The sequence below is a fragment of the Haemaphysalis longicornis genome, unplaced genomic scaffold (genome assembly GCF_048455015.1).
Source record: "Haemaphysalis longicornis isolate Haplotype H1 unplaced genomic scaffold, Haemaphysalis longicornis Haplotype H1 scaffold_1, whole genome shotgun sequence".
NCBI classification, from domain to species: domain Eukaryota; kingdom Metazoa; phylum Arthropoda; class Arachnida; order Ixodida; family Ixodidae; genus Haemaphysalis; species Haemaphysalis longicornis.
In genome coordinates, this window is record NW_027526203.1 from 20,858,788 (window position 1) to 20,870,046 (window position 11,259).

The 11,259-nt window shown below is 44.5% G+C and overlaps 1 long non-coding RNA gene across 1 annotated transcript; it reads left to right on the forward strand.

The window, feature by feature from the left end:
- The first annotated feature begins 323 nt into the window (after positions 1-323).
- On the forward strand, positions 324-6,878 carry LOC144175476 (uncharacterized). The gene is made up of 3 exons (XR_013323643.1): positions 324-623; positions 2,146-2,415; positions 5,299-6,878. It is a non-coding gene; the product is annotated as an uncharacterized LOC144175476 (long non-coding RNA).
- The last annotated feature ends 4,381 nt before the right edge of the window (positions 6,879-11,259 follow it).

An 11,259-nucleotide genomic window follows, 5' to 3' on the forward strand; every position in this document is an offset into this window, starting at 1 on the left:
TAGCTCCTTTTTTAACGACCAGGGTAAGCACCTGTTCCTTGCTTTCTATCACGCCGACATTTACCGCCCTCTTCCTAAACCCAAAGTAGCTCGTTTTCTCGCACGTTCTCTCTTGAGAAGCCCGCCGTGAAAACGAAACCAAAACAAACGTCAAACCTCTTTACAATATCAGTATATATGTCAATTACTTTATGTGTTTAAAAACCTTAAATTTAAGTTATAAACACATTTCAGACTTTGAAAGCAGAAAGATAATTACCAACATTACAGTAGTAACACAATTTTCGTCAAGAGGTGCTGCATTTGAAGTCTGGCAACTATCTCTCACTTTTGTGTGTGTTTTTTCATGGCGTTTTGTGCCGAGTGGTTGGTGGCGTGATTTAATCTGTTTTATCTATTTCAAGCTTAAATCATAGTTATAGAAGCTTTATGGGTGATGTCTACCCTTCTAACCTACGCGTGTGTTGAACATGGGGACCCCGGAAGAACGATCATCGCCGGATAAAATACTGCGCGTCAAAAGTGGATGACATTGCATCAGAACAAAGCGTGTTCGTGTGTGTCCGCGAGATGAAGACGACAGTGAAGGAGAATTTTACGTTGGAAACATCGTTTTTGCTCGGGTAAGTACGCATTTTTTATTATTCTGTATTTGGTTGGAACGAGTTCTGGTGTTTGCTCTCGTTTGCTCTGAGAGCCTACGTGAGTTAGTATACTTGTTTGGCGCCCAGTCCACCGTTTCCGCAGAAGTCAGCATCAATTTACGCTGAAGCTAGACCTTGGCTACGATGCTCGCGCTGTGGTACACGGCTGCTAATAATTTCACATCACGAAAGGCTCTTTAACACCGGGGCGTTTGTTTATGTGTCTCTCAAACAGTGCCTTTGCGGTTGCAGATCGCAGTCGCAATTTCGCGTGAGTGGCACAACGCTGTGATTAGTCCTCCCTCGTGAATACCTGCGGTATACCAAGAAATAACATGAACAGGAGGTTCCCTGGAAGTGCATGTGAAAACGCGTACACGTGATTCCATGGCTGGCGTCTCGTAGGTGTTGTGAAATCTCTCTCCCCCGCCCCCCCTCCCCCCTTCACGAATTCCGTGCAGTGCAGTGCGCTTCGCAGCTATTGCGCTCGCGAAACCGGCGACCGTACGCCTCGCGGTCTTCGGGCCGCGATATGTGTGCTGTTCTCGTGAAGCTCGACAACAGCGAAATTGCCGTACTCGCTCGCCAACGCGCCCCGACAGCGTACGCGTCGACCGGGTGCTGACGGAGTTGTGCTGGAAGAAAAGCAGGCAAGAGATGAGGGCGCACGAGGTGTAGTTAAACATGAGAATTTACAAAGTGCAAGGTGGAGAAAATAGTATGCAAGGGCCGGAAACGGTGAGAGAGTTCGGGCCGCGCGCCAGCGAGCGAGTGCGGTAATTTACGTTGCCGAGTTTCACGAGTCCGGCACGAATATGACGACGCCCGTCTGAGAGTTCATAGAGGTATAGAATTCACATACGTGCAAATTGAAGGTGAAATGCGCGCATGTGGCCTCGCAGGGAGTTAGCATAGTCTCGGGGTAGTGGGTGAGATTTCACAACGCCTACGAGGCGCCTGCCGATTCTGTCAGAGTAGCTCTCGGGAAGTCTGGGGCTTGATATCAGAGGCATATGTATTGTTTAAATTAGTGCAGAAAATTGAGCCAATTCGCAAGTTCTCATTTTCGCAAAACCGCAGGCCATACAGAGACTAACAAGAAAGCTGTAGGCACTCACTCAACTCGATTTATATTGGAGAATTGAACGTGCAGATACAAGTCAGACATTGAAATGGAGGAGCCTCAACTATCACACACCAGTTCTGATTGAAAGCAAGGGATACAGATGAGCTGCTAGCATGCGTTCCATGCAAATTAGCTCAGTAGCTAGCTTTGCATATATCATGCATACCCCACTCACAGTACCTGCGGGTCTAATAAATACATTCTTACTGTGACCTAAATTTCACTTGGGGTGTTCCGGGAATGTTCTTATTAGTGCCTTGGAGGTTACTGTCTTTAAACGATTAAAAATCTACTTGATGTAAGCATTCGTGCTTTGTGTGTGCTCTTCTTGTATTTCAACAAGTGTCAGCACACTCACAGATTATGCACCTGCAGGTGCTGCTGCTGGCTGTCCTGGGTCAGCTGCCTTCCAGTCCAGTTTCAAAGGCTTTGCCAGGGCCTCCCTTGGCCAACCGACACTGCACCTGCTGTACCCAAGTACTGCCTGGCCTTTCGTTGGTGCTCCGTACGCTTTGCCGCCAGGAATGGTCATTCATCCATCATCTGGCCGCTTGGACCACCCGTTCAGAAGTCAGCGCATTTGCTCGACACATCGGTCCAGGCACTGCTGCCATATCGGTGCACCCACCGATTATGTACTTTCAGGTTAGTTATTGCATGTTGTGGAACTTGCCATGATGTATACCTGTTAGCAGTGCTGTGGCCTCTGATTATTTGAAACATTTTCATGAAGCAGTGCTGTGCGTATGGAGCGTGTCATTGCTTAGCAGGGATATTGAAGAGAATCTGGGGCTGACGACTAAAGGGCAAGAAGAGAAATTGAACTGACTTTGAAGCAAGTATTCGTATGTAATCAAGCCAAGCAAACATTTAGGATCTTTCGATATGGTTTTAAACTTGCAATACAAACTGGTCTACTTCAGATCATACTGGTAATAATCATACTATACCGAAAAGTACATCCCGCAGTCTGTAGAATTCTGACAGCGCTTTTTTCGCAGTCTCTCATGACTGGCACTAATCTCAATGGTTGCAAGATAGTCGAGGTAGCACCAGTCTTTAAATCAGGAGACGGTACTTCACCATTAAATTTCCCTAACAAGCACCATATGCAAGGTCAGGAAACATTTCATCCACTCTCAGGTCGCTAATTATTTATAAAATCACAATATCACATTCGAGTATCACCACGGTTTTCACAAGGGTTACTTGAGAAACACAACTTTCAGGATTTGTTCACGATCTACATTGAGCCATTGACACAGGCTTACAAACTGCGGTAGTTTTTCTCGATTTTTCTAAAGCATTCAATCGCATTGCACACCACAGACTACTTCTCAAACTTCACCCTAATGTCCTCACTTGAGCAAAAGATTTTCATTCTTGTCAAATGCAGTTTACTTCTAATAACTATATACTTCTTTTGCTCGTGCCACTTTGTTGTCCCCCCACGCAGGTTGCTTGGTCTATCTTCCATGTTGCATATCCTCCCATGTAGGTCTATTTGCAGATGATGTTGTAATTTATCACACAATTTCTTTCAACTACTACCGTCAATGCTTTCAATCTGATCTTAACACAATTAACTCCTGGTGCTGCTAATGGCTAATGTCGCTTATCTCTAAAACAAAGTGCATGACTTTAACGGTGGCAAGTCTCGGATTGTAAATACTTACTTCATTAACAACAGCCTGATTACCTCTTGAGACAAAGGTGTTTTGGTAGGCCGGTAGGGGAGGGGGGATTGCATGGTGGATTTCAAAAGGTACATCGATTGGGAAAATAAGACGTGTGATTAATATTTTCATTTGCACTCCAAAACTCGCTTTATTTCATATGTTTAACCCACTGCCGTGGCTAGGGTGGTGTGCTGTGGAGGCAAATGTCGGTTAGATACCGCTTGGTGTAGCCGCTTTTCAGATGGAGGCAACACGTAAAGACGCCCGTGTTTGGAGATTTCGATGCGCACAAAAATACCCAGATGGTCAAAATTAATGCGAAGCCTTCCCCTACAGTGCTCCCCATATCCCAAGTGTAGCTTTGGCGTGTTAAACCACCGTTTTTTTTTCATGTTTTTGGTATAGTACCAGCTGCTGTAGCAGGTGCAACTTAAAGGTAAAATTATACATAATGTTTCCAAGAGCTAAATATAAAGGCCATATTGAAGTGCGTTTATGGGTCTATCTCATAGCAGTAGTGAAAGGTTATATACTCTGGTGCAGGTTAAGAACGCCAATGGCTCATGTGGTGTAGTCCAGTGTTTGACGGAATGCCGTGTAGGCAGGTAAAAGCATTATTGCAGTGATGAAACGTAGGTCACTGACCAAGTCAAGAAAGCCATTTAACGGTTTGTTGCTTGTTCACGGTGAGCATGTGTCGTGGAAAACGAAGCTATATATTGGGCATTACGCGGCGCAATGAGTTTGCATAGATATGGTGCAGATTGCCATCCATTATGTTGATAATGTTGGGCGTCGTCTGAACAATGAGGGACTCGAGCAGTAATCGAGAAGATAGATTGCACTCAGTTGTCAGTAATTTTGTCTTGTTCCAGTCGACCACGTGTCCCGTCCTCTCACGGTGCTCTGCCAGTGGACTTGTTTTTGCATGGCCCTTGTTCACTTCGTTCCAGTGCTGCATTAATCTTCTGTGCAGATTGCCCGTTTCGCCAATGTACACTGATTTGCATTCAGCGCATGGAATCTAATAAACAATACCCGGAAGCTTGGAGCGTGAGAGGGGGTCTCTCACGCTGACAATGTCAGAACGCAGCTTGCTAGTGGGCACATGCACAATGTATGCACTGCGTGTCTTGAAAATGTGTGCGAGAGTTTCACCGATGTGTGGGACGTAGGTAATTGCTGCACGTTTTGATGCAGTCGTTGTCCTGAATATAATGCCTAAAGCATTATATTCAGAAAGAAGCGAAGAGGGCGACTAGCAAGAATCCACATTGACATTAGCAGGCAGAAGCGTCCACAAGGCCTGTGTCAAAACGTGCTGCAATTCTCGTCCTACACATCAATCAAACTTTCGCACGCATCTTCAAGAAACACATTGTGCACATCATGCAGGTGCCCACTAGCAAGCTATGTTCTGACATTGTCAGCGTGAAAGACCCCCTCTCACGCTTCAAGCTTCCAGGTGTTGTTTATGTTTTGAACAAAAAAAGTGCCATTTAAACGTGACACCTCCTTCCTTGCCGATTTCTGATGCCTGATTGTTCAGTTTGTGGGGATACGTTTAGCAGATTGCTCACATGTCTAACCTGTATTTGTGCTTGAGCAGTCAAACGCTGATGTTAGCAGTGAAGTAGGTGAAAATTGTAGTTTGATTGTAGTTGTGTGCAGATTACCTACATTGTGTTAATTCGTAGAAAAGCAAAATTGAGGTAACCCTGCTAACTGTTCCGCATTGCAGCATTTTAATATGCGAACGTTAAGGAGTTCAGCTGCTTGTTAAAGGTGAAATAAACAGTGGTACAAAAAGAAGAGCATCTACTAAACAGAAATATCTTCACAATCGCAGGATGCCAACGGTCCGCCTACCAACTTGTGTCCTGCATCGTTTCTGCTGGCTGGAGCGGTTCATGGAGCATTTTCCAGCTTCTGAAAGTTTGTGGTCAAGCGCTCCTCCAAGTGAAAGATGCCGCAGAGGGATCTTTTGTTTTAATGCCACAATTTCACGTGCTCAGCAGCAAATTTACTCGTAAGGCTTTTTAAATATTCATCACCCAAGAGGGCATGTTACCTTCGTCTTCGGTGGAATGTGTCTGCACTCAGGTTATTTGTGACAGAAACAAGTGGACCACGTCATGAGAGTCATTGAGGCCTTGTTGATTGTGCATGCTTCTGAAATGACATTTTCATTAAGCTGAATACTTTCCACATATTACGATTTGTGAACAAATTATGGTAAAAGTCATGATTATTTGTACTACACTGCAGGAAGGAAATGCCAACATACGTTTTAAGCACCTCTGATATTTCAGATCGTTGGCTGGTGAGCAATAAAACAAAACTGAAATTTTTTTAAAGTAAAATCAAATATTCGTTGTCACCAGTGCATGACCATAGTAAAAGCTATCTAGTCACCAAATTTAGAATTAGACACGAAATGCCAAGAAAAATAGGGAAATAAACTAGACAGCTGGCTACAATAAACCATTTCGTAAAATTCCTCAATGTCTATCAAGTGATGATTCAGGCGGGTTAGTTAAGATGTCAGTGGGTTTACACACCCAACTTGCAGGGAAGCACATGAGCTCCCAATATTAACATGTTTTTAGTGAAGACCGTCTTCCTTCATTAAGCTGCTTTGCACATTGATGCCAGTCTGATAAATGTCCTGAATTTTTGTTATGATCAATCTTGTATGGGAACCATATATTTTTATATGATGTCGCTGTGTATTTCTGAAACTGTATCTAGTCACTAATTCCAATTTGTCGTGGTCAGGTTTTTTCAACTGATTCCTAGCTTTTTTAACAATTATGGTATATTTTGTGTGCCTAAAGGAATGCCTCATTGCATGTTTAGCCTATGTAGTGTTGAAAGCGGACATTTTGCTTCAAAGTGGAATGTCGGGCTAGCAACAAGGTACTTCGCGTGCTGCTCACTTTCATTCATGCCATTATTTTTTATATTATCATTTAAAATTAAAAGCCAACCAATTTGCGGTCGTTTTAATTTTGTCACCTACTTTATACTTTCTTTTTTTTTCAACTTTGTGTAAGGATTGACTATCCATATTTTTATGATACCAAGGCGTTGGACTGGGCTAGCTGGTACATGTTTGAATGGATGAAAAACCATAGGAAAACCCAGGACACAGAAGAGAACGACGGGACAAACTTGTGCCGTCATTCTGTTTTAACTGTTTCCTGTGTTTACCACTGGTTTTTTATGCATTCAAACATTTTTTATGAGTTTGTTGAACAGTGATTAGTTTAGGTGTGTTCAAACAATTGTTGGCTGCGAAAGCTCCCTGTAGCATTTGTATAAGTGCTCTCTGCTTTTTTTTTTTTGAGCCAATACCCCACCACCAGTCTTCATGAGGTGGTCTTTTGTAGAAATAAGTTGAAATAAATATTTGTTTGCATTGCTTTACATGTTTTGAAAGAATTTCTTGTTCATTCATGTTTCATTCAACCCCGTTTCAGAATCCTGCTTAAGGTATTTCCTCTGTTATTTTTTTTCAGAACCAGGAAGGGTGCTCATCCTCGGTTCTTGCTGAAGCAGCAGTATCCATACTTCACACGTGAGCTCTGAACACACAGTAATTATGGTATGAAACATTCTACCAGTATAAGCCTGCTTTGTAGACGTCATTGTAGATGTCAAAGCTCTTGACAGTGTAGTCCAATGTCTGGTGTAACAGGCAATGTCTACAACTTGTAAAAATTAATTTTGTGGCTATAATGTTTGTGATTATTTTAAAATGCACGTCAACTACTATTTAGAATCGCTGTCTAAATTGGCAGCCATTTTCCTGGTGGATACAGAAAGTGAAAAAGCGCATGTGTAGAGATTTCAGTGCACCTTAAATGTCCCAAATTTGCTAAAGCTAATCCAAAGCCCTCCTTGTGGTGCACTTCATATCCCATGTACAGTTTTGCGTAAAAACAGCTAAAAATTTATGATCAATTTAAACTTATTTTAATGTTTTTAAATGCAAATATTCTCAGTTTAAGCTGCCATATTTAGAGTAAAATATTTTGTAACAATTATATAGCTACCAAAGGTTTACAGAAAAGCTTTTTGCTTTTGGTTGTGCACCTTCTTATCAAAAGAAAAATGTTGTTAAGAAAGGCAGAAGAAACCTAACAATGGAAATTAGCAAACCCTAAAGCTGCGGATAGAATGAATGTTTTGTAGAGAATCTTTTGCTGATTTCAGTTCTAGTCAACTCTAAAAAAGTCTATCGACGTAGAATGCTTACCGTGAGGCACCTCGTAATACTAGCCAAAACTAATGGGCCCTGGCTGTTGGCTTTTCATTTGCAACAGTGACAAATGACCCCACATCCACCGGCAGGGACATAATGCAAGGCACCATGTACAAGCTAGCCTCATGATAAAATAATGTTTTCTGAACAATGGCATTACATTTCAACCATGGGCTTCACCAGGGAACTTGTATGCATTGTTCTGTGATGTTTGCAGTTCTTGTTATTGCTATGTGGGGTCATTTAGTCTAAAGGTATGTTTATAAAACTCCAAATACCACCAAACCTTGCAAGTGCTGTACCATGTGAATATTTTTCCGTAAAGCAAAAATAATAATGCAAACGAAAATAAATGGCTTTGGTACCCAACTTTTATAAGTAGATTATGAGCCGCAGTACGGAGGGAACTATATTATGAGCCGCATTACGGAGGAAACTATACATTTTGCATTTGGTCTTCCTTGATATTGAACCTTCCTGCTCAGCTCAAGAATAAGGCACTAAACATTGCAGGTAGCTACCTTGATTGGAAGTTTGATGCAATACTAAGAAGCCAAGGGTTTTAAGGTTCAAGGAAGTTTTGTGTGGTTGAAGTGTTGCACACCTAATTGCTTTCACTGCACAGCATGGTTATGCTCTGCAGTGAATCTCGAAGGATGTGTACTGCAGTTCGGCAAAGTGAACATATAATTGGTTTTTTACGAAGTTTTGGGTAATCAACTACCTCTAAAGTTATAACTGTACTGAGATGTGGCTCCTGACTTTTTAAATTGATGTTTTAACAATCGGTGACACAAGTTCAAGGAAATTATCAGCTGATGTTGAGCTTCAATGGAATGTCTCACAGAACCGAGCTTGGAAAGCACGAATGTTTCATACCATAATCGTGTGTGATATTGTGCAATATGTGGTCTCACACCTGCTGCACCTGTGAACCGAGGATGAGGCACCCGTTTTGTACCCCTTTAGGTGGGTGCTTTTGCAGAAGATGCTCCTACAGATTGGGGTGCTAAGTAGCACCCTAGGATACTTTTAGGCGGACAAGGGTGTTTATAAGGCACCTGTCTTCTGGGGTGCTTCACAGAGGGTGCTCCTGCGGCGACAAAATCCAAGCACCCTAAAGGGCGTAAAATATTCAGTTTTTAGGGTGCTCCTGCGGCGACAAGCTGAAGCACCCTTTTGGGCGTAAAAATTTTTAGTGTGTATATACAATTCCAATCCAATCCTATCCGTTACAATTCAATTTATTACAATCCAGTCCAAATCCAATCCAATCTAATCCAATCCAATGCTCCTCGCTCATGCGCAACACTGTGTACGCGCTACACGGACGCCAAGAGATAAGTCACGGACAAAGCGAGACTCTTAGATGCTTCGCCTCTAAAAGTCTTAGGTCAAGGAAAATAATTTTTCCACTTCATGGCGTATAAGACAGAACACAAGAAAGTTACGCCACCCACCTCAGCCACTAAAGTCGTGTCCCACGCGATCAACGCACTTCTGCTTACTCCTAAAGTAATGGAATGCCTTGGAGACGGTCCCAGTGAACTTTGTTTTATTGCACTAATAAGTCCGAGAACGCCGCTGACTATACCCTTTCCGCGAAATGCAGTAGTTTCAGCACTGTACAGGAAGGAACACGCAAAACTGGCTTGATTAGAATTTTCACTGCGTGTTTCCAGGGCGCTCTCTGCATTTGGGAGCGCACGTGTTGGACCAGACGTTTTTCCGAAAATGCTTCAACTAAAGGCGTCACAGAGAGTGACCAGCTTGAAGCACAACTATGGGTGAGGGCGACAGTGCTGCGAGAACAAGAATACATCCTGTCAGAATTCAGGGTCCCGCCGACGCATTATTCCTGTTTTCTGCTAGATGTCCTTTTTTGTGACCCTGTAGGCCCTGCTGTAGCAAAGCGCTGTTTCCTTTTTGTATAGTATGCGAGGCTGCTAACAAGTGGGGGCGCACCGGATGGTTTTCAGCAGGCGGAAAAACAGCGAAGGGTTCGGAGGAAAAGAAAGACCGCATTAACTCGGGGGACATGAAAATTGTTCGTCTATTTCTTCCACCGCCTTTTTTTTCTTCTCGAGGCTTCTGCAGACGCAATGCAAGCAGAAGGTGCAGCTGGTACCGCGCTGGCCCAATGCCTGAGTATGGTCCCTAAAAGGATATAGCCTGAGAAAGTGCGTGTAGCCGCCGTTGGGCCATTTCGCCAATCCGTGCAGGCGCCAAGAACACTCCACGGAGTGTTCTTCGCCCCGAAGGTCAAGGGAGAACCATCGCCTCTCTGGATGCGAAACGCAATCAAGTCCCCCTTCAGTAAACGGCGTCGATGAGAAGACCAGAGAAAAAATGTGGCGCATTCTGAGCCGCTGTAAGCCACACTGTGCATTGCACCCTTCTCCGAGAACGGCGCGGCCCCCAAAGCTGCATCCGGAGTTTTTGTTCCTGACCAGAGAGGGGAAGCTTAAGCAGAAGGGAACATTTTTACAGAAGGGAAGTTCTCTCTTAGCGCGCTGCCAGGAAAATAGTTGGGGAATCGGGCTAGAACACCCCCCCCCCCTCCCCGCGCAGCAAACTTTTGGGAGCGGGGAAGGGGCGGGCCCCTAGGGCCCCCCCTCTGGCTACTGGCCTGACGTCATTCCCCGACGCGGTTTTGCTTCGCACGTCAGACGGCCTGCGCACGTTGCCCGGCCTGCGCATTACTTTGCCGTCAAGGGAGCGTTTGGAACGAAGCTGCATTGACCCTTCATGATCTGCAAGCACTGAAGGTCAGCAGAGAGAGGGAGATGTGTTGCAATGGTTTTAGGCTGCGGGGCACACAAAAACAATGACTGAGACGAAACGAACCCACGCCGCAATGCAGCCGGAGCTGAAATTCCGTATCCCTTTTTCTCCCTCCGCCGCTCCTTTCTCCCGCCCAGTTGTCGCTGCTGCCCGTTTCAGTTGATTACGGGCGTTTTTTTCTCGCTGCCGCCGCCACCGTTTCCACCGGGAGATGTTGACGTAGCTTTCGCGCACGCCTGATCAGCACGACTGCCGAACACGGCAGCTGCGAATGCCCAGTGCTGGCCAAAAACAACCCTAGTAACGTTCCGCGTGAAAACACCGTACTGCATAGGATCCAAGTATCCACGGCAAAAGCCTCTTCGATGCGTCGTAGGGCAGCAAAGAAGAGCCATCAATTAAAAAACGAAACATAAAACATCATGCGTACGTGTTGTCATCTCCAGAATCGTTTACGTGGCTCCTTCTGCGTTCCTGGTAGTATTGTAGCGGCAAAGGCTCTTACGCTTTTCGCTCTTAAGCAACGCATTAAGCAAGCCCTTGCAGTACCTCCGAGTGTGTTGATAATCCGATTGGGAGCCCTGGGCTTGCACGAAACCATCGACGAGCTGACTCAGACCTACTTTACGGTTCAGTAAGTGACACTCGGGGCAAGTCGCACGTGAAGAGAGAAGCAATACAAAATTGTATGTACGGTATTCTTGCAGAACCGGGGAAAAATACACGAAGGACATACCCCCGTCAAACGACCCCGAATTG